Here is a 19,439-nt window from a genome sequence, read left to right on the forward strand (position 1 = left end):
GAATCGGAAGTTCCCAGAATTCAAACTGAACGCAGCAGCCAATGAGGAATGATTGGAAGTGTGGGCACATCCTGTTTAGCATGGTGGGCATGTAAGTACTGGCAAGGCTGTGATTGGCTGCTGAAATGATGTCACTCTGCACTATAAAAAACGCTGCCGCCATTTTGCGCTCACTCTGCTGTGATTTCAGTTAGGGACAGGACGCTGTGTTCTAACTGAGGGCCAGTTGAGATAGCTAATTGCTTTATTTTCCTTTCCAAAGGCTAATTTAGCAAAACGCTGTGTGTTCTTCACTGTTCACCTTGCTCTTGCCTTGCAGCGCTGTTTTAACAGCGTTCTGCAAGGTCTCTCTGTGTGTGTGTGTGCAGCTCACTCTGTAGTCTGTGTGCAGCCATATACCCGGTTGTATTCAGCTCAGGGGGGGTTCACACTGCCTCACACAGTTGTCCTTTTTTGCTCATAGTGCAGCCTGCTGCACATTTTTTCTCAAATTTCCTATTGGTGTTTTTCCACCCGTCTCCAGCTAAATTGTGGAAAAACACTACATAGGCTAACCTAGAGGGTTTTTTTTGGGCCTTGCAGCGCCGTTTACGGCTGTCTGCACGGTCTCTGTGTGAGCGCAGCTCGCCCTGTAGTCTGTGTGCAGCCATAGCCGGTTGGATTCAGCTCAGGGTGCGTTACTGCCTCATACCTTGAAAAAAAATTTCATTTTTTTCAAATAGTGCAGCTAGTTTAAAATTTTAAAAAAAATTTTCCTACTAGTGTTTTTCCACCCGTCTCCAGCTAAATTGTGGAAAAACACTACATAGGATAACCTAGAGGGAGTTTATTGGGCCTTGCAGCGCCGTTTACGGCTGTCTGCACGGTCTCTGTGTGAGCGCAGCTCGCCCTGTAGTCTGTGTGCAGCCATAGCCGGTTGGATTCAGCTCAGGGTGCGTTACTGCCTCATACCTTGAAAAAAAAATTCCTTTTTTTCAAATAGTGCAGTCTGTTTAAAATGTAAAAAAAAATTTCCCTATTAGTGTCTTTCCACCCGTCTCCAGCTAAATAGTGGAAAAACACTAAATAGGATAACCTAGAGGAGGTTTTTTGGGCCTTGCAGCGCTGTCTGCACGGTCCCCGTGTGAGTTAAAGTCGCTCTGTAGCCCGATCTGCAAAAAAAAAAAAGTAAAGTTCACCAAACACAACTTAACACTTGTGTAGGCCACATTTGAAAAATAATAAAGTTTAGTCCACACTTTACAACATTAGTGTTTCTTACACCTGTTAGGAGGAGCATTTCAGGAATAAGCACACTAAGGCCTTAGTACTTTTCTGCTTATCTTTATCTGTCAACCAAGATGAAGAGGGCAGGAAGTAAGGCACGTGGGCGTGGGCGCGGAGCAGGGAGAGGAGCAGGGAGAGGACGTGGTGATTCTGTGCCTGCTGCGGGCGCCGGTGACTCGTCGTCACTCAGTTTCAGCAGGGAACAGTCCTTCATGCGCAGCTTTGTCGGAGAGCGCCGTGCACCGCTGCTGCGTGAAGACCAAATTGAAGCCGTTGTCGGGTGGATGGCAGCTAACGCCTCGGCGTCGACTTCAGTTAGTGCCACATCCTCTCAGGCACAGACCACTGGAGAGCAGCCATCTGTCTCTTCACCACCTGCCAAATTGGCCAGGCAGTCAGAGAGCCCAGGACAGGAGCCGTCTCTACTTCTGTTCTCTGAATCTCTTGGCTTGGAAACAGGGGGCCAGCCAAGCAGCATTAGAGAAATGGAAGAAGAGGCAGTGTGCAGTGATGCCCAACAGCTTTGTCTCTCTGACTCTGAAGAGGCGGGTGGGCCAGTGCCTCCGGTGACCACAGCGCAGTACGCATCTGATGATGAAACTCAGGTGCCGCTTTCTGGTGCGTACTGTGCTGCCGAGACTACCCAGGAGGAGCAGTTGGTGGCAGAGGGTAGTGGAGATGATGAGGTCGTTGACCCATCGTGGCGTGAGGAACAGGAAGGTGGTGGGAGCAGCTCTGAGGAAGAGATTCCCCTTACGGGCCAAAGAGGGAGAGGGAGGGGGAAGACTGCGGAGCCTGTAGCCTCCACTTTGGCACCCGTTAGGAGCCTGTCTCTTTCCAAAGCCAAAAAGGGCGCTCCCAAGACTTGCAGTGCCTGGTCCTTTTTTGACACAGTTGCAGATGACATTTGTTTTGTCAAATGCAAGCTGTGTCATCAGAAAGTAAAAAGAGGGAAAAATGTCAGCAACCTCAATACCACAAATATGTGGAAACATGTGCGGACCAGGCACGCGGTGGAGTTACAGAAACAGACTGAAGATGTAGGCCAACCAACAGCGGCAGCTACCACCTCTTCAGTTCGTGTTGCCTCTTCCTCCAGCTCACGCACAGCTGGTTTGGCTTCCTCCCAGGATCGCCATGGAAGAACCTCTGGCACTGTTGTCCAGAGACCTTGTGTAATTCCACCCACAGCACCACCTTCCCAGTCATCCTCACACTCCCAGTCTACTCTACAGCCATCGGTAGTACAGGCATGGGAGAAAAGGCGGGCATTCTCGGCCAACCACCCCCGAGCACAGGCTCTGAATGCAGGCATTGCCAAACTGTTGTCCCTGGAAATGCTCTCGTTCAGGCTGGTGGAGACTGACAGCTTCCGTGACTTGATGGCATTGGCAGTCCCACAGTACAAGGTGCCCAGCCGCTTTTACTTCAGCAGGCAAGCTGTCCCTGCCCTGCACAGGCATGTTGAGGGAAACATAAAACATGCGCTACTGAACGCCGACAGTAGTAAGGTCCACCTCACCACCGATGCGTGGACCAGTCAGCATGGAGGGGGCGATACGTTTCCCTCACTGCCCATTGGGTTAATGTTGTTGAGCCAGGTACAGATCGTGCGAGTGGCGCAGGACGTGTCCTGCCCACTCCAAGGATTGCAGGAATCCAGTCTGTACGCATTGACTCCTCCTCTTACACAAGTTCCTCAGAATCAACTCTGCAGGAGCCGTCACAGTCCACCTCCACATGGACCCGTGAACGTTTACCTATGACCGACATGAGCACAGCCGTGACCAAACGTCAGCAGGCCGTCTTGAAACTTGTTTCATTGGGGAATCGAAGCCACACAGCGCAGGAGCTCTGGAATGCCATCAAGCAGGAGAGCGATGTGTGGTTACTGCCAGCGAATCTCCAGCCAGGCATGGTAGTGTGTGACAATGGCCGAAATCTGGTGGCAGCTTTGGCCCTTGGCAACCTCACTCACATCCCATGTCTGGCACATGTGCTCAATTTGGTTGTGCAGAGTTTTCTGAGGGACTATCCGGATCTTGATGCCCTGCTGCACAAGGTCCGCCTAGAGTGTGCTCACTTGCGGCGTTCCAGCTTGGCCAGATCCCGCATTGCTGCTCTGCAGCGCCGATTCCGCCTTCCGGAACACCGCATCATATGTGACCTACCTACCCGGTGGAATTCCACGTTACATATGTTGGAGCGGTTGTGTGAGCAGCAGCAAGCAGTTATGGAGTACCAACTGCATCAGGCGCAAAGAAGTCGCAGTCAGCGCCGATCAGACTTCACAACCACAGAGTGGGCCACTATGAAGGACGTCTGCCAGGTTTTGCGTCCTTTTGATTATTCCACGCGGATGGCAAGTGCAGATGATGCACTAGTCAGCATGACTGTCCCCCTTATCTGCCTGCTTCAGCAAACTTTGCAAGGGTTAAGGGATGATGTTGTGGAAGAGGTGGAGGATGAGGAGTCACCTTTTCCATCAGCTTCTGGAGAGTCAGCGCCACGTGGTTCCTCACAAAGGGGTACGCAGGGGCCAATTTGTGAGGAGGATGAGGAGGCGTCAATGGAGGAGGAAGAGCTCCGTCCAGAGGAGGGAGCGACACAATTGTCCAGTGGTCAGTGTGTACAGCGAGGGTAGGGTGATGACGAGCGGGCAGAGATCATGTCTCAAGCAGGGGACAGCGTTTCTGGGCCAGTTGGCAGTCTGCAGCACATGGTGGATTTCATGCTGCAGTGCCTGAGAAACGACCGCCGCATCGACCACATTCTCAACATGCCTGATTATTGGGTGTTCACCCTCCTCGATCCTCGCTACCGGGACAACGTCCAAAACCTCATCCCAGCGTTGACCCGGGAGCGTTAATTGCGGGAGTACCACGACACACTGGTGAATTCCATCATCTTCTCCTGTCCAACTGAGAGGAGTGCTGCTAGTGCTTTACAAAGCAGCTCAGTGCGTCGAGGCAGTGGGGGAGGCTCTGCCCAAAGAGGGAGCAGAAGCAGTGCCTCTGCCCAAGGCAAGCCCAGTATGGCACAACTCTGGCACACTTTTGTGTGCCCGCCCCAAATGTCTACACCATCACCGGCGGCTCCAGTCAGCAGGAGGCAACGGTTCCGTCAGATGGTGACAGACTACATGGCTTGCCCTCTTACTGTACTCCCAGACGGCTCTTCCCCGTTCAAGTTTTGGGTCTCTAAGCTGGATACATGGCCAGAGCTAAGCCAGTATGCATTGGAGGTGCTGGCTTGCCCTGCGGCTAGTGTCTTATCGGAACGTGTCTTTAGTGCCGCAGGTGGTGTACTAACAGACCGTCGCATGCGACTGTCCTCCGATAACGTTGACCGGCTTACTTTCCTGAAAATCCAGGCCTGGATCTCGCAGGAATTTGCCACTCCTCTGCCTGATTAAGTAATTGGGTGTCATCCAGGTCTCCTGCTGTGTTCATCTTTCTACCACCTGAACTGCTATTCCTGGGCTCCAACACCGCCAGTTGCGGCTCAGAAGTGCAGGCTGCACAGTAAAAACATACGACCCAGTGTTATTGGGTTTCAGTAACGTCAGCTGATCCCCAGCTGTGTAGCCGGCAATGTGTCCTGCGACCGCCACGCTGGCACAACAACCTAAATGTAAGGGAACCTGTCCCCCCCCCCCCCCCCGTCGTTTGTTACTGAAAGAGCCATCTTGTGCAGCAGTAATGCTGCACAAGGAAAAGGTAGCTCTTTTAGTTTAGCTCCTTGCACACGCAGAACTCAACACTTATAAAATGTGTTCACTGATACCGTTATACCGTCCCGGAGCTGGGACTTTCCTTCGTAATGTGACGCAGCACAGCCGTCATTCCTACCCCCTTGGTGCCATGCGCTGCCTCCTCAGCGTTGTTTTAAGCTGTCACGGAGCCTGCGCTGTTCTGTTATCCCTTGGGCATGCCCTATTTGCGCTGCCTGTCTTCTGACATAATTTGGTGTCAGGCTGGCTGCGCCTGTGCGGCAGCGCTGCCCGAGATCCCGCCTCGCAGTGTCTTCTGATTGAGTCACACTGCGGGCCTGGGATCCATGGGCATGCGCAGTGCATATCTTCCCCTCGGGCTCTCGCTCATTTCCCTCCGCCTTCTTTAGACTGTGCGCCGTCAGCTGATCCCTAATAGCATGCCACGGCCGTGACACCGCACAGTCTGAAGAAGAGGGAAGGAGGGGAGTGAGAGTCGAGTATATGCACTGTGCATGCCCATGGATCCAAGGCCCGCAGTGGGATTACGTTAGACGAGACTGCGAGGTGGGATCTGGAGCAGCGTGGACGCACAGGCACTGACAGCCTGACACCAAATTATGTCAGAAGACAGGCAGCGCTAATTGGGCATGGCCAAGGGCTAACAGAACAGCGCAGGCTCCGTGACAGCTTAAAACAACGCTGAGGAGGCAGCGCACGGCACCAAGGGGATAGGAATGACAGCTGTGCTGTGTCCCATTACGAAGGAAATTCGCACCTCCGGGACGGTTGAACGGTATAAGGGGACACATTTTTAGTGTTTACTTCAGTGTTTGCAAGGAGCATAATTAAAAGAGCAACCTTTTCCTTTTGCATCCTTAGTGCTGCACAAGATGGCTCTTTCAGCTACAAACGTCTTGGGGGGGGTTAAAGGTTCCCTTTCAACTTGCTCCAATCAGGCTTCGGCCTACACTCTGTTCCTCTGCTCCTCCTGCTGACCCTGGGCTCTAACACCGCCAGTTGGTGCCTGGAAGTGCTGTGTGCACAGTTAACAGTCGCTCCTCTGTTATTGGGGTTCAGTAACGTCAGCTGATCCCCAGCTGTGTGTGCGGCAATACCTCCAATCTGCTCCTCCTGCTGTCCCTGGGCTCTAACACCGCCAGTTGGTGCCTGGAAGTGCTGTGTGCACAGTTAACAGTCGCTCCTCTGTTATTGGGGTTCAGTAACGTCAGCTGATCCCCAGCTGTGTGTGCGGCAATACCTCCAATCTGCTCCTCCTGCTGTCCCTGGGCTCTAACACCGCCAGTTGGTGCCTGGAAGTGCTGTGTGCACAGTTAACAGTCGCTCCTCTGTTATTGGGGTTCAGTAACGTCAGCTGATCCCCAGCTGTCTATCCGGCAACGTGTCATGCGACCGCCACGCTGGCACAACTAAAATGTAAGGGGACCTGTCCCCCCCCCCCCCCTAGGCGTTTGTTACTGAAAGAGCCACCATGTGCAGCACTAATACAGCACAAGGGAAAGGTCGCTCTTGAAATTATGCTCCTTGCAAACGCTGAACTACACACTCATGTAATGTGTCCCCTCACACCGTCCAACCGTCCCGGAGGTGGGACTTTCCTTTGTAATGTGACGCAGCACAGCCGTCATTGCTACCCCCTTGCCACCGTGCGCTGGCTCCTTAGCGTTGTTTGATTCCGTCATGGACCCTGCGCTGTTATGTTATCCCTTGGCCATGCACAGTTTGCGCTGCCCGTCCTCTGACATCATTTGTTGTCGTCCTGGCTGCGCCTGTGCGTCCACGCTGCCCGAAATCCCACCTCGCAGTGTCGTCTAATGTGATCCCACAGTGGGCCTGGTATCCATGGCCATGCGCAGTGCATATACTAGCCTCTCACTCCCCTTCTTCACGCTTCTTCAGACTAGGCGGCGTCAGCTGATCCCTAATAGCATGCCACGGCCGTGACGCCGCACAGTCTGAAGAAGCAGGAAGGAGGTGAGTGAGAGGCGATGATATGCACTGCGCATGCCCATGGATCCCTGGCCCGCAGTGGGACTACATTAGATGACACTGCAATGTTGGATCTCGGGCAGCTTGGACGCACAGGCACTGCCAGCCTGACACCTACATGATATCAGAAGACGGGCACCGCTAACTGTGCATGGCCAAGGGATAACATTACAGCGCGGGCTCCGTGACAGAACCAAACAACGTTGAGGAGGTGGCGCACGGCACCAAGGGGGTTGGAATGACGGCTTTGCTGTGTCACATTACAAAGGAAAGTCCCACTTCCGGGACGGTTTGACAGTGTGAGGGGACACATTATATGAGTGTGTACTTCAGCGTTTGCAAGGAGCATAATTTTCAGAGCCACCATTTGCCATGTGCAGTATTACTGCTGTACAAGATGGCTCTTTCAGCAACAAATGCCTGGGGGGGGGGGGGGGTTAAAGGTTCCCTTTCAACTTGCTCCACTGCAGGCTTCGGCCTACACTCTGCTCCTCTTTGATTCCCTGGGTTTCAACACTGTCAGTTGCCACCTGGAAGTGTTGTCTACACAGAAAAAACACTAGCTGATGTGTCAATGGGGTTCAGCACCGCCAGCTGTTCCCCTGCTGTGTAGTCGGCAACGTGTCCAGCACAAGCCACGCTGGCACAACAGAACAAAAGCTGCCACCAGTGCAGGCTTCGGCCTACACTCTGCTCCTCTCCTCCTCCTGCTGACCCTGGGCTTAAACACCGCTAGTTTTTGCCCGGAAGTGCTAGCTGCACAGAGAAAAACACCAGCCAATGTGTTAGTGGGGTTCAGCAACGCCAGCTGTTCCCCTGCTGTGTAGCCGGCAACGTGACCTGCAAACGCCACGCAGGCACATGAACTGAAATTAAAGGGAACCTGGCCCCACCCCCCCCAGGTGTTTCTAAGTATAACAGCCACCTAGTACAGCAGTACTGCTGCATTTGTACAAGGTGGCTGATTTTTTATCCTTGCCCACGTAGAATTAAACACGTAAAATATGTGTCTCATTACAGACCATTACAAAGTCCCTGAGGTGTGACTTTCCTTTTTAATGACACGCACCCCCCCCCTTGGTAGCGCTGCCCGTCTTCTGACATCATTGGTTGGCTGCCTGTGCCTGTGCGTCTGCCCTGCCCGACACAACCCCCCTCGTTTCATATATTTTGGCTGCGAGGGTGTGATTGATGGGCATGTGCAGTGCATATGTTCGCCTGTCTTAACTCATCTCCTTCCGCCTTCTTCAGACTGTGCGGCCTCCTAGCCGTGGTAGGCGATAAGGGATCAGCTGAGGCCGCCCAGTCTGAAGCAGGTGTAAGGACATGTGTGAGCGGCAAACATATTTACTGCACAAGGCCACGAATCCCAGCCACGCAGTGTGATTTTTTGAAAACACACTGCGGGCCTGGAATTCATATCCATTGCTAACCGCAACGGCCAACATGAAATGAGGTGAGAAGACAGGCAGCGCTCACAGCGCATGGCCAAGGGATCACAATAGCGCAGACTCCTGTACAGCTAATAACAACGCTCAGGATTCTGCGCCCAGCACCTAGGTGTAAATTTTGACACCTGTGCTGCGTCTCCTTAAAAAGACAAGTCACGCCTCCACTACTGTTAGACAGTATAATGGGCTAAATAGTGTACGTGTTTTATTCAGCGTGTGCAAGGAGCAAACTAAATAGAGCAACCTTTTACTTGTGCAGCATTAATGCTGCACAAGGTGTGGCTCTTGTACCTTGCAACACCTGAGGGGGGGTTAAAGGTTACCTTTGAAATTGGTTCAACTAGGCTTTGGCCTACACTCTGCTCCTCTCCTCCTCCTGCTGACCCTGGGCTCTAACACCGCTAGTTTTTGCCCGGAAATGCGAGCTTCACAGAGAAAAACAACAGCCAATGTGTTAGTGGGGTTCAGCACCGCCAGCTGTTCCCCTGCTGTGTAGCCGGGATCGTGTCCAGCACAAGGCACAACCGACCAAAAGCTGCCACCAGTGCAGGCTTCGGCCTACACTCTGCTCCTCTCCTCCTCCTGCTGACCCTGGGCTATAACACCGCCAGTTGTAGCCTGGAAGTGCTAGGTGCACAGAGAAAAACACCCGCCAATGTGTTAGTGGGGTTCAGCACAGCCAGCTGTTCCCCTGCTGTGTAGCCGGCATCGTGTCCAGCACAAGCCACGCTGGCACAACTGACCAATAGCTGCCACCAGTGCAGGCTTCGGCCTACACTCTGCTCCTCTCCTCCTCCTGCTGCCCCTGGGCTCAAACACCGCTAGTTTTTGCCCGGAAATGCGAGCTGCACAGAGAAAAAAAACAGCCAATGTGTTTGTGGGGTTCAGCACCGCCAGCTGTTCCCCTGCTGTGTAGCCTGCATCGTGTCCAGCACAAGCCACGCTGGCACAACTGACCAAAAGCTGCCACCAGTGCAGGCTTCGGCCTACACTTTGCTCCTCTCCTCCTCCTGCTGACCCTGGGCTCTAACACCGCCAGTTTTTGCCCGGACATGCGAGCTGCACAGAGAAAAACACCAGTCAATGTGTTAGTGGGGTTCAGCACCGCCAGCTGTTCCCCTGCTGTGTAGCTTGCAACGTGACCTGCAAACGCCACGCAGGCACATGAACTGAAATTGAAGGGAGCTTGCCCCCCACCCCCAGGTGTTTCTATGTATAATAGCCACCTTGTACAGCAGTACTGCTGCATTTGTACAAGGTGGCTGACTTTTTCTCCTTGCCCACGTGGAACTCAACACGTACAAAATGTGTCTCATTGAGACCATTCAACTGTCTCTGAGGTGTGACTTTCCTTTCTAATGATACGCAGCACCACCCTTGGTAGCGCTGCCCGTCTTCTGACATCATTGGTTGGCTGCCTGTGCCTGTGCGTCCGCCCTGCCCAACACAACGCCCCTCGTTGTCTCATATATTTTGGCTGCGAGGGTGTTATTGATGGGCATGTGCAGTGCATATGTTCGCCTGTCTTAACTCATCTCCTTCCGCCTTCTTCAGACTGTGCGGCCTCATGGCCGCGGCATGCGATAAGGGATCAGATGAGGCCGCCCAGTCTGAAGCAGGTGTAAGGACATGTGTGAGCGGCAAACATATTAACTGCACAAGGGCACGAATCCCAGCCACGCAGTGTGATTTTTTCCAAACACACTGTGGGTCTGGGATTCATGTCCACCGCTAACCGCATCGGCCAACATGAAATGAGGTCAGAAGACAGGAAGCGCTCACAGCGCATGGCCAAGGGATAACAAGAGCGCAGACTCCTGTACAGCAAATAACAACGCTCAGGAAGCTGCGCCCATGCACCAAGGTGTTATTTTCGACACCTGGGCTGCTTTTCTTTAAAAAGACAAGTCACGCCTCCACTACTGTTTTACAGTAGAATGGGATAAATAGTGTACGTGTTTTATTCAGCGTGTGCAAGGAGAATAATTAAGAGAGCAACCTTTTACTTGTGCAGCATTAATGCTGCACGAGGTGTGGCTCTTGTACCTTGCAACACCTGAGGGGGGTTAAAGGTTACCTTTGAAATTGGTTCAACTAGGCTTCGGCCTACACTCTGCTCCTCTCCTCCTCCTGCTGACCCTGGGCTCTAACACCGCCAGTTTTTGCCCGGACGTGCTAGCTGCACAGAGAAAAACACCAGCCAATGTGTTAGTGGGGTTCAGCACCGCCAGCTGTTCCCCTGCTGTGTAGCCGGCAGCGTGTCCAGCACAAGCCACGCTGGCACACCCAACCAAAAGCTGCCACCAGTGGAGGCTTCGGCCTACACTCTGCTCATCTCCTCCACCTGCTGACCCTGGGCTCTAACACCGCTAGTTTTTGCCCGGAATTGCTAGCTGCACAGAGAAAAACACCAGCCAATGTGTTAGTGGGGTTCAGCACCGCCAGCTGTTCCCCAGCTGTGTAGCCGGCAACGTGACCTGCAAACGCCACGCAGGCACAGCAGAACAAAAGCTGCCACCAGTGCAGGCTTCGGCCTACACTCTGCTCCTCTCCTCCTCCTGCTGACCCTGGGCTCATAACACCGCCAGTTTTAGCCTGGAAGTGCTAGCTGCACAGAGAAAAACACCAGCCAATGTGTCAGTGGGGTTCAGCACTGCCAGCTGTTCCCCAGCTGTGTAGCCGGCAACGTGACCTGCAAACGCCATGCAGGCACATGAACTGAAATTGAAGGGAGCCTGCCCCCCACCCCCAGGTGTTTCTATGTATAACAGCCACCTTGTTCAGCAGTACTGCTGCATTTGTACAAGGTGGCTGAGTTTTTCTCCTTGCCCACGTGGAACTCAACACGTACAAAATGTGTCTCATTGAGACCATTCCACTGTCCCTGAGGTGTGACTTTCCTTTCTAATGATACGCAGCACCCCCCTTGGTAGCGCTTCCCGTCTTTTGACATCATGGTTAGCTGGCTGCGCCTGTGCATCCGCCCTGCGTGAAACAACGCCCCTCGTTGTCTTATTTATTTTGTCAGCAAGGGTGTGGTTTATGGGCACGAGCAGTGCATATGTTCGCCTGTCGTCACTCATCTCCTTCCGCCTTCTTCTGACTGTGCAGCCTCATGGCCGCGGCATGCGAAAAGGGATCAGCAGAGGCCGCCCAGTCTGAAGCAGGTGTAAGGACGTGTGTGAGCGTCGAAAATATTTACTGCTCAAGGCCACGAATCCCAGCACCGCAGTGTGACTTTATGAAAAGGCACTGTGGGTCTTGGATTTATGGCCATCGTTAACCGCAGCGGCCAACATGAAATGAGGTCATAAGACGGGCAGCGCTAACAGGGCATTGCCAAGGGATAACACAAGAGCGCAGACTCCTGTAAAGCAAAATACAACGCTCAGGAAGCTGCGCCAAGCACAAAGGCATTATTTGGGACACCTATGCTGCGTCTCCTTAAAAATACAAGTCACGCCTCAACTACAGTTTGACTGTAGAATGGGCTAAATTGTGTACGTGTTGCATTCAGCGTGTGCAAGTAGAAAAATTAATATAGCAACCTTTTACTTGTGCAGCATTAATGCTGCACAAGGTGTGGCTCTTGTACTTTGTAACACCTGAGGGGGGGTTAAAGTTTACCTTTGAAATTGGTTCAACTAGGCTTCGGCCTACACTCTGCTCCTCTCCTCCTCCTGCTGCCCCTGGGCTATAACACCGCTAGTTTTTGCCCGGAAGTGCTAGCTGCACAGAGAAAAACACCAGCCAATGTGTTAGTGGGGTTCGGCACCGCCTGCTGTTCCCCCACTGTGTAGCCGGCAAAGTGTCCTGCAAACGCAATGCAGACACAAAGCTGACTCCAGTGCAGGCTTCGGCCTACACTCTGCTCCCCCTGCTTACCCTTTGCTCCAACACCGCTAGTTGGGGCTGTAGGAAGACAATCTTTGAAAGGCAACGCATCCGGGTTCCAGCACCGCCAGCTGGTTCTCGGCAGTGTTTTTGTCACAGGTACTCCCTCGTGCCAAACCTGGTTCCAGCACCGTCAGCTGTTTCCTGGTAGTGTCAAGCTCACTGAGACGCCTATGCTTGCCCCGTCGTGGTGCGGTCGGGTTAGCCAACTCCAGGGTGCCTCCAGTTTAGGAGCTTCCTATGTGGGCTGCGTGAACTGGTAGTCAAGGCTGGTTCTGTAGTGCCAGTAGGCCCTGCTCCCCCTGTAGGACTGTTGGGGTTCGGTAACTGCGGCTGCCTCGCGGCCTAGCTGTTCTCTCCTCTCCTGTGGGCCTTGGGGTCCACCACCTGGTTCCAGCACCGTCAGCTGGTTCCGGGCCGAGCCTTTGGCTTTGGTGCCTCCTCCTGGGTATCCGAGTTCCGCCAACGTCAGGCGGTCCTTGGTAGTGCTTTTAAGCGCGGGCACCTACAGCTTACTAACCGGGTTCCAGCACCGTCAGCTGGTCCTCGGTCGTGCCATTGGCTCTTGCACACTGGGGCAACGCATCTGGGTTCCAGCACCGCCAGCTGGTTCTCGGCAGTGTTTTTGTCACAGGTACTCCCTCGTGCCAAACCTGGTTCCAGCACCGTCAGCTGTTTCCGGGTAGTGTCAAGCTCACTGAGACGACTATGCTTGCCCCATCGTGGTGCGGTCGGGTTAGCCAACTCCAGGGTGCCTCCAGTTTAGGAGCTTCCTATGTGGGCTGCGTGAACTGGTAGTCAAGGCTGGTTCTGTAGTGCCAGTAGGCCCTGCTCCCCCTGTAGGACTGTTGGGGTTCGGTAACTGCGGCTGCCTCGCGGCCTAGCTGTTCTCTCCTCTCCTGTGGGCCTTCGGGTCCACCACCTGGTTCCAGCACCGTCAGCTGGTTCCGGGCCGAGCCTTTGGCTTAGGTGCCTCCTCCTGGGTATCCGAGTTCCGCCAACGTCAGGCGGTCCTTGGTAGTGCTTTTAAGCGCGGGCACCTACAGCTTACTAACCGGGTTCCAGCACCGTCAGCTGGTCCTCGGTCGTGCCATTGGCTCTTGCACACTGGGGCAACGCATCTGGGTTCCAGCACCGCCAGCTGGTTCTCGGCAGTGTTTTTGTCACAGGTACTCCCTCGTGCCAAACCTGCTTCCAGCACCGTCAGCTGTTTCCGGGTAGTGTCAAGCTCACTGAGACGCCTATGCTTGCCCCGTCGTGGTGCGGTCGGGTTAGCCAACTCCAGGGTGCCTCCAATTTAGGAGCTTCCTATGTGGGCTGCGTGAACTGGTAGTCAAGGCTGGTTCTGTAGTGCCAGTAGGCCCAGCTCCCCCTGTAGGACTGTTGGGGTTCGGTAACTGCGGCTGCCTCGCGGCCTAGCTGTTCTCTCCTCTCCTGTGGGCCTTCGGGTCCACCTGGTTCCAGCACCGTCAGCTGGTTCCGGGCCGAGCCTTTGGCTTAGGTGCCTCCTCCTGGGTATCCGAGTTCCGCCAACGTCAGGCGGTCCTTGGTAGTGCTTTTAAGCGCGGGCACCTACAGCTTACTAACCGGGTTCCAGCACCGTCAGCTGGTCCTCGGTCATGCCATTGGCTCTTGCACACTGGGGCAACGCATCTGGGTTCCAGCACCGCCAGCTGGTTCTCGGCAGTGTTTTTGTCACAGGTACTCCCTCGTGCCAAACCTGGTTCCAGCACCGTCAGCTGTTTCCGGGTAGTGTCAAGCTCACTGAGACGCCTATGCTTGCCCCGTCGTGGTGCGGTCGGGTTAGCCAACTCCAGGGTGCCTCCAGTTTAGGAGCTTCCTATGTGGGCTGCGTGAACTGGTAGTCAAGGCTGGTTCTGTAGTGCCAGTAGGCCCTGCTCCCCCTGTAGGACTGTTGGGGTTCGGTAACTGCGGCTGCCTCGCGGCCTAGCTGTTCTCTCCTCTCCTGTGGGCCTTCGGGTCCACCACCTGGTTCCAGCACCGTCAGCTGGTTCCGTGCCGAGCCTTTGGCTTAGGTGCCTCCTCCTGGGTATCCGAGTTCCGCCAACGTCAGGCGGTCCTTGGTAGTGCTTTTAAGCGCGGGCACCTACAGCTTACTAACCGGGTTCCAGCACCGTCAGCTGGTCCTCGGTCGTGCCATTGGCTCTTGCACACTGGGGCAACGCATCTGGGTTCCAGCACCGCCAGCTGGTTCTCGGCAGTGTTTTTGTCACAGGTACTCCCTCGTGCCAAACCTGGTTCCAGCACCGTCAGCTGTTTCCGGGTAGTGTCAAGCTCACTGAGACGCCTATGCTTGCCCCGTCGTGGTGCGGTCGGGTTAGCCAACTCCAGGGTGCCTCCAGTTTAGGAGCTTCCTATGTGGGCTGCGTGAACTGGTAGTCAAGGCTGGTTCTGTAGTGCCAGTAGGCCCTGCTCCCCCTGTAGGACTGTTGGGGTTCGGTAACTGCGGCTGCCTCGCGGCCTAGCTGTTCTCTCCTCTCCTGTGGGCCTTCGGGTCCACCACCTGGTTCCAGCACCGTCAGCTGGTTCCGGGCCGAGCCTTTGGCTTAGGTGCCTCCTCCTGGGTATCCGAGTTCCGCCAACGTCAGGCGGTCCTTGGTAGTGCTTTTAAGCGCGGGCACCTACAGCTTACTAACCGTGTTCCAGCACCGTCAGCTGGTCCTCGGTCGTGCCATTGGCTCTTGCACACTGGGGCAACGCATCTGGGTTCCAGCACCGCCAGCTGGTTCTCAGCAGTGTTTTTGTCACAGGTACTCCCTCGTGCCAAACCTGGTTCCAGCACCGTCAGCTGTTTCCGGGTAGTGTCAAGCTCACTGAGACGACTATGCTTGCCCCATCGTGGTGCGGTCGGGTTAGCCAACTCCAGGGTGCCTCCAGTTTAGGAGCTTCCTATGTGGGCTGCGTGAACTGGTAGTCAAGGCTGGTTCTGTAGTGCCAGTAGGCCCTGCTCCCCCTGTAGGACTGTTGGGGTTCCGTAACTGCGGCTGCCTCGCGGCCTAGCTGTTCTCTCCTCTCCTGTGGGCCTTCGGGTCCACCACCTGGTTCCAGCACCGTCAGCTGGTTCCGGGCCGAGCCTTTGGTGCCTCCTCCTGGGTATCCGAGTTCCGCCAACGTCAGGCGGTCCTTGGTAGTGCTTTTAAGCGCGGGCACCTACAGCTTACTAACCGGGTTCCAGCACCGTCAGCTGGTCCTCGGTCATGCCATTGGCTCTTGCACACTGGGGCAACGCATCTGGGTTCCAGCACCGCCAGCTGGTTCTCGGCAGTGTTTTTGTCACAGGTACTCCCTCGTGCCAAACCTGGTTCCAGCACCGTCAGCTGTTTCCGGGTAGTGTCAAGCTCACTGAGACGCCTATGCTTGCCCCGTCGTGGTGCGGTCGGGTTAGCCAACTCCAGGGTGCCTCCAGTTTAGGAGCTTCCTATGTGGGCTGCGTGAACTGGTAGTCAAGGCTGGTTCTGTAGTGCCAGTAGGCCCTGCTCCCCCTGTAGGACTGTTGGGGTTCGGTAACTGCGGCTGCCTCGCGGCCTAGCTGTTCTCTCCTCTCCTGTGGGCCTTCGGGTCCACCACCTGGTTCCAGCACCGTCAGCTGGTTCCGGGCCGAGCCTTTGGCTTAGGTGCCTCCTCCTGGGTATCCGAGTTCCGCCAACGTCAGGCGGTCCTTGGTAGTGCTTTTAAGCGCGGGCACCTACAGCTTACTAACCGGGTTCCAGCACCGTCAGCTGGTCCTCGGTCGTGCCATTGGCTCTTGCACACTGGGGCAACGCATCTGGGTTCCAGCACCGCCAGCTGGTTCTCGGCAGTGTTTTTGTCACAGGTACTCCCTCGTGCCAAACCTGCTTCCAGCACCGTCAGCTGTTTCCGGGTAGTGTCAAGCTCACTGAGACGCCTATGCTTGCCCCGTCGTGGTGCGGTCGGGTTAGCCAACTCCAGGGTGCCTCCAGTTTAGGAGCTTCCTATGTGGGCTGCGTGAACTGGTAGTCAAGGCTGGTTCTGTAGTGCCAGTAGGCCCTGCTCCCCCTGTAGGACTGTTGGGGTTCGGTAACTGCGGCTGCCTCACGGCCTAGCTGTTCTCTCCTCTCCTGTGGGCCTTGGGGTCCACCACCTGGTTCCAGCACCGTCAGCTGGTTCCGGGCCGAGCCTTTGGCTTTGGTGCCTCCTCCTGGGTATCCGAGTTCCGCCAACGTCAGGCGGTCCTTGGTAGTGCTTTTAAGCGCGGGCACCTACAGCTTACTAACCGGGTTCCAGCACCGTCAGCTGGTCCTCGGTCGTGCCATTGGCTCTTGCACACTGGGGCAACGCATCTGGGTTCCAGCACCGCCAGCTGGTTCTCGGCAGTGTTTTTGTCACAGGTACTCCCTCGTGCCAAACCTGGTTCCAGCACCGTCAGCTGTTTCCAGGTAGTGTCAAGCTCACTGAGACGCCTATGCTTGCCCCGTCGTGGTGCGGTCGGGTTAGCCAACTCCAGGGTGCCTCCAGTTTAGGAGCTTCCTATGTGGGCTGCGTGAACTGGTAGTCAAGGCTGGTTCTGTAGTGCCAGTAGGCCCTGCTCCCCCTGTAGGACTGTTGGGGTTCGGTAACTGCGGCTGCCTCACGGCCTAGCTGTTCTCTCCTCTCCTGTGGGCCTTGGGGTCCACCACCTGGTTCCAGCACCGTCAGCTGGTTCCGGGCCGAGCCTTTGGCTTTGGTGCCTCCTCCTGGGTATCCGAGTTCCGCCAACGTCAGGCGGTCCTTGGTAGTGCTTTTAAGCGCGGGCACCTACAGCTTACTAACCGGGTTCCAGCACCGTCAGCTGGTCCTCGGTCGTGCCATTGGCTCTTGCACACTGGGGCAACGCATCTGGGTTCCAGCACCGCCAGCTGGTTCTCGGCAGTGTTTTTGTCACAGGTACTCCCTCGTGCCAAACCTGGTTTCAGCACCGTCAGCTGTTTCCGGGTAGTGTCAAGCTCACTGAGACGCCTATGCTTGCCCCGTCGTGGTGCGGTCAGGTTAGCCAACTCCAGGGTGCCTCCAGTTTAGGAGCTTCCTATGTGGGCTGCGTGAACTGGTAGTCAAGGCTGGTTCTGTAGTGCCAGTAGGCCCTGCTCCCCCTGTAGGACTGTTGGGGTTCGGTAACTGCGGCTGCCTCACGGCCTAGCTGTTCTCTCCTCTCCTGTGGGACTTGGGGTCCACCACCTGGTTCCAGCACCGTCAGCTGGTTCCGGGCCGAGCCTTTGGCTTTGGTGCCTCCTCCTGGGTATCCGAGTTCCGCCAACGTCAGGCGGTCCTTGGTAGTGCTTTTAAGCGCGGGCACCTACAGCTTACTAACCGGGTTCCAGCACCGTCAGCTGGTCCTCGGTCGTGCCATTGGCTCTTGCACACTGGGGCAACGCATCTGGGTTCCAGCACCGCCAGCTGGTTCTCGGCAGTGTTTTTGTCACAGGTACTCCCTCGTGCCAAACCTGGTTCCAGCACCGTCAGCTGTTTCCAGGTAGTGTCAAGCTCACTGAGACGCCTATGCTTGCCCCGTCGTGGTGCGGTCGGGTTAGCCAACTCCAGGGTGCCTCCAGTTTAGGAGCTTCCTATGTGGGCTGCGTGAACTGGTAGTCAAGGCTGGTTCTGTAGTGCCAGTAGGCCCTGCTCCCCCTGTAGGACTGTTGGGGTTCGGTAACTGCGGCTGCCTCGCGGCCTAGCTGTTCTCTCCTCTCCTGTGGGCCTTCGGGTCCACCACCTGGTTCCAGCACAGTCAGCTGGTTCCGGGCCGAGCCTTTGGCTTAGGTGCCTCCTCCTGGGTATCCGAGTTCCGCCAACGTCAGGCGGTCCTTGGTAGTGCTTTTAAGCGCGGGCACCTACAGCTTACTAACCGGGTTCCAGCACCGTCAGCTGGTCCTCGGTCGTGCCATTGGCTCTTGCACACTGGGGCAACGCATCTGGGTTCCAGCACCGCCAGCTGGTTCTCGGCAGTGTTTTTGTCACAGGTACTCCCTCGTGCCAAACCTGGTTCCAGCACCGTCAGCTGTTTCCGGGTAGTGTCAAGCTCACTGAGACGCCTATGCTTGCCCCGTCGTGGTGCGGTCGGGTTAGCCAACTCCAGGGTGCCTCCAGTTTAGGAGCTTCCTATGTGGGCTGCGTGAACTGGTAGTCAAGGCTGGTTCTGTAGTGCCAGTAGGCCCTGCTCCCCCTGTAGGACTGTTGGGGTTCGGTAACTGCGGCTGCCTCGCGGCCTAGCTGTTCTCTCCTCTCCTGTGGGCCTTCGGGTCCACCACCTGGTTCCAGCACCGTCAGCTGGTTCCGGGCCGAGCCTTTGGCTTAGGTGCCTCCTCCTGGGTATCCGAGTTCCGCCAACGTCAGGCGGTCCTTGGTAGTGCTTTTAAGCGCGGGCACCTACAGCTTACTAACCGTGTTCCAGAACCGTCAGCTGGTCCTCGGTCGTGCCATTGGCTCTTGCACACTGGGGCAACGCATCTGGGTTCCAGCACCGCCAGCTGGTTCTCAGCAGTGTTTTTGTCACAGGTACTCCTTCGTGCCAAACCTGGTTCCAGCACCGTCAGCTGTTTCCGGGTAGTGTCAAGCTCACTGAGACGCCTATGCTTGCTCCGTCGTGGTGCGGTCGGGTTAGCCAACTCCAGGGTGCCTCCAGTTTAGGAGCTTCCTATGTGGGCTGCGTGAACTGGTAGTCAAGGCTGGTTCTGTAGTGCCAGTAGGCCCTGCTCCCCCTGTAGGACTGTTGGGGTTCTGTAACTGCGGCTGCCTCGCGGCCTAGCTGTTCTCTCCTCTCCTGTGGGCCTTCGGGTCCACCACCTGGTTCCAGCACCGTCAGCTGGTTCCGGGCCGAGCCTTTGGCTTAGGTGCCTCCTCCTGGGTATCCGAGTTCCGCCAACGTCAGGCGGTCCTTGGTAGTGCTTTTAAGCGCGGGCACCTACAGCTTACTAACCGGGTTCCAGCACCGTCAGCTGGTCCTCGGTCGTGCCATTGGCTCTTGCACACTGGGGCAACGCATCTGGGTTCCAGCACCGCCAGCTGGTTCTCGGCAGTGTTTTTGTCACAGGTACTCCCTCGTGCCAAACCTGGTTTCAGCACCGTCAGCTGTTTCCGGGTAGTGTCAAGCT

At 55.7% G+C, this 19,439-nt stretch overlaps 1 protein-coding gene across 2 annotated transcripts in view; it reads right to left on the bottom strand.

Moving 5' to 3' along the window:
• Window positions 1-19,439, bottom strand: part of LOC138665260 (gastrula zinc finger protein XlCGF57.1-like) — a 64,022-nt gene that overhangs the window by 15,519 nt on the left and 29,064 nt on the right. The gene's annotated exons all lie outside the window — the stretch shown is intronic.

The sequence above is a fragment of the Ranitomeya imitator genome, chromosome 2 (assembly GCF_032444005.1).
Source record: "Ranitomeya imitator isolate aRanImi1 chromosome 2, aRanImi1.pri, whole genome shotgun sequence".
NCBI lineage: Eukaryota > Metazoa > Chordata > Amphibia > Anura > Dendrobatidae > Ranitomeya > Ranitomeya imitator.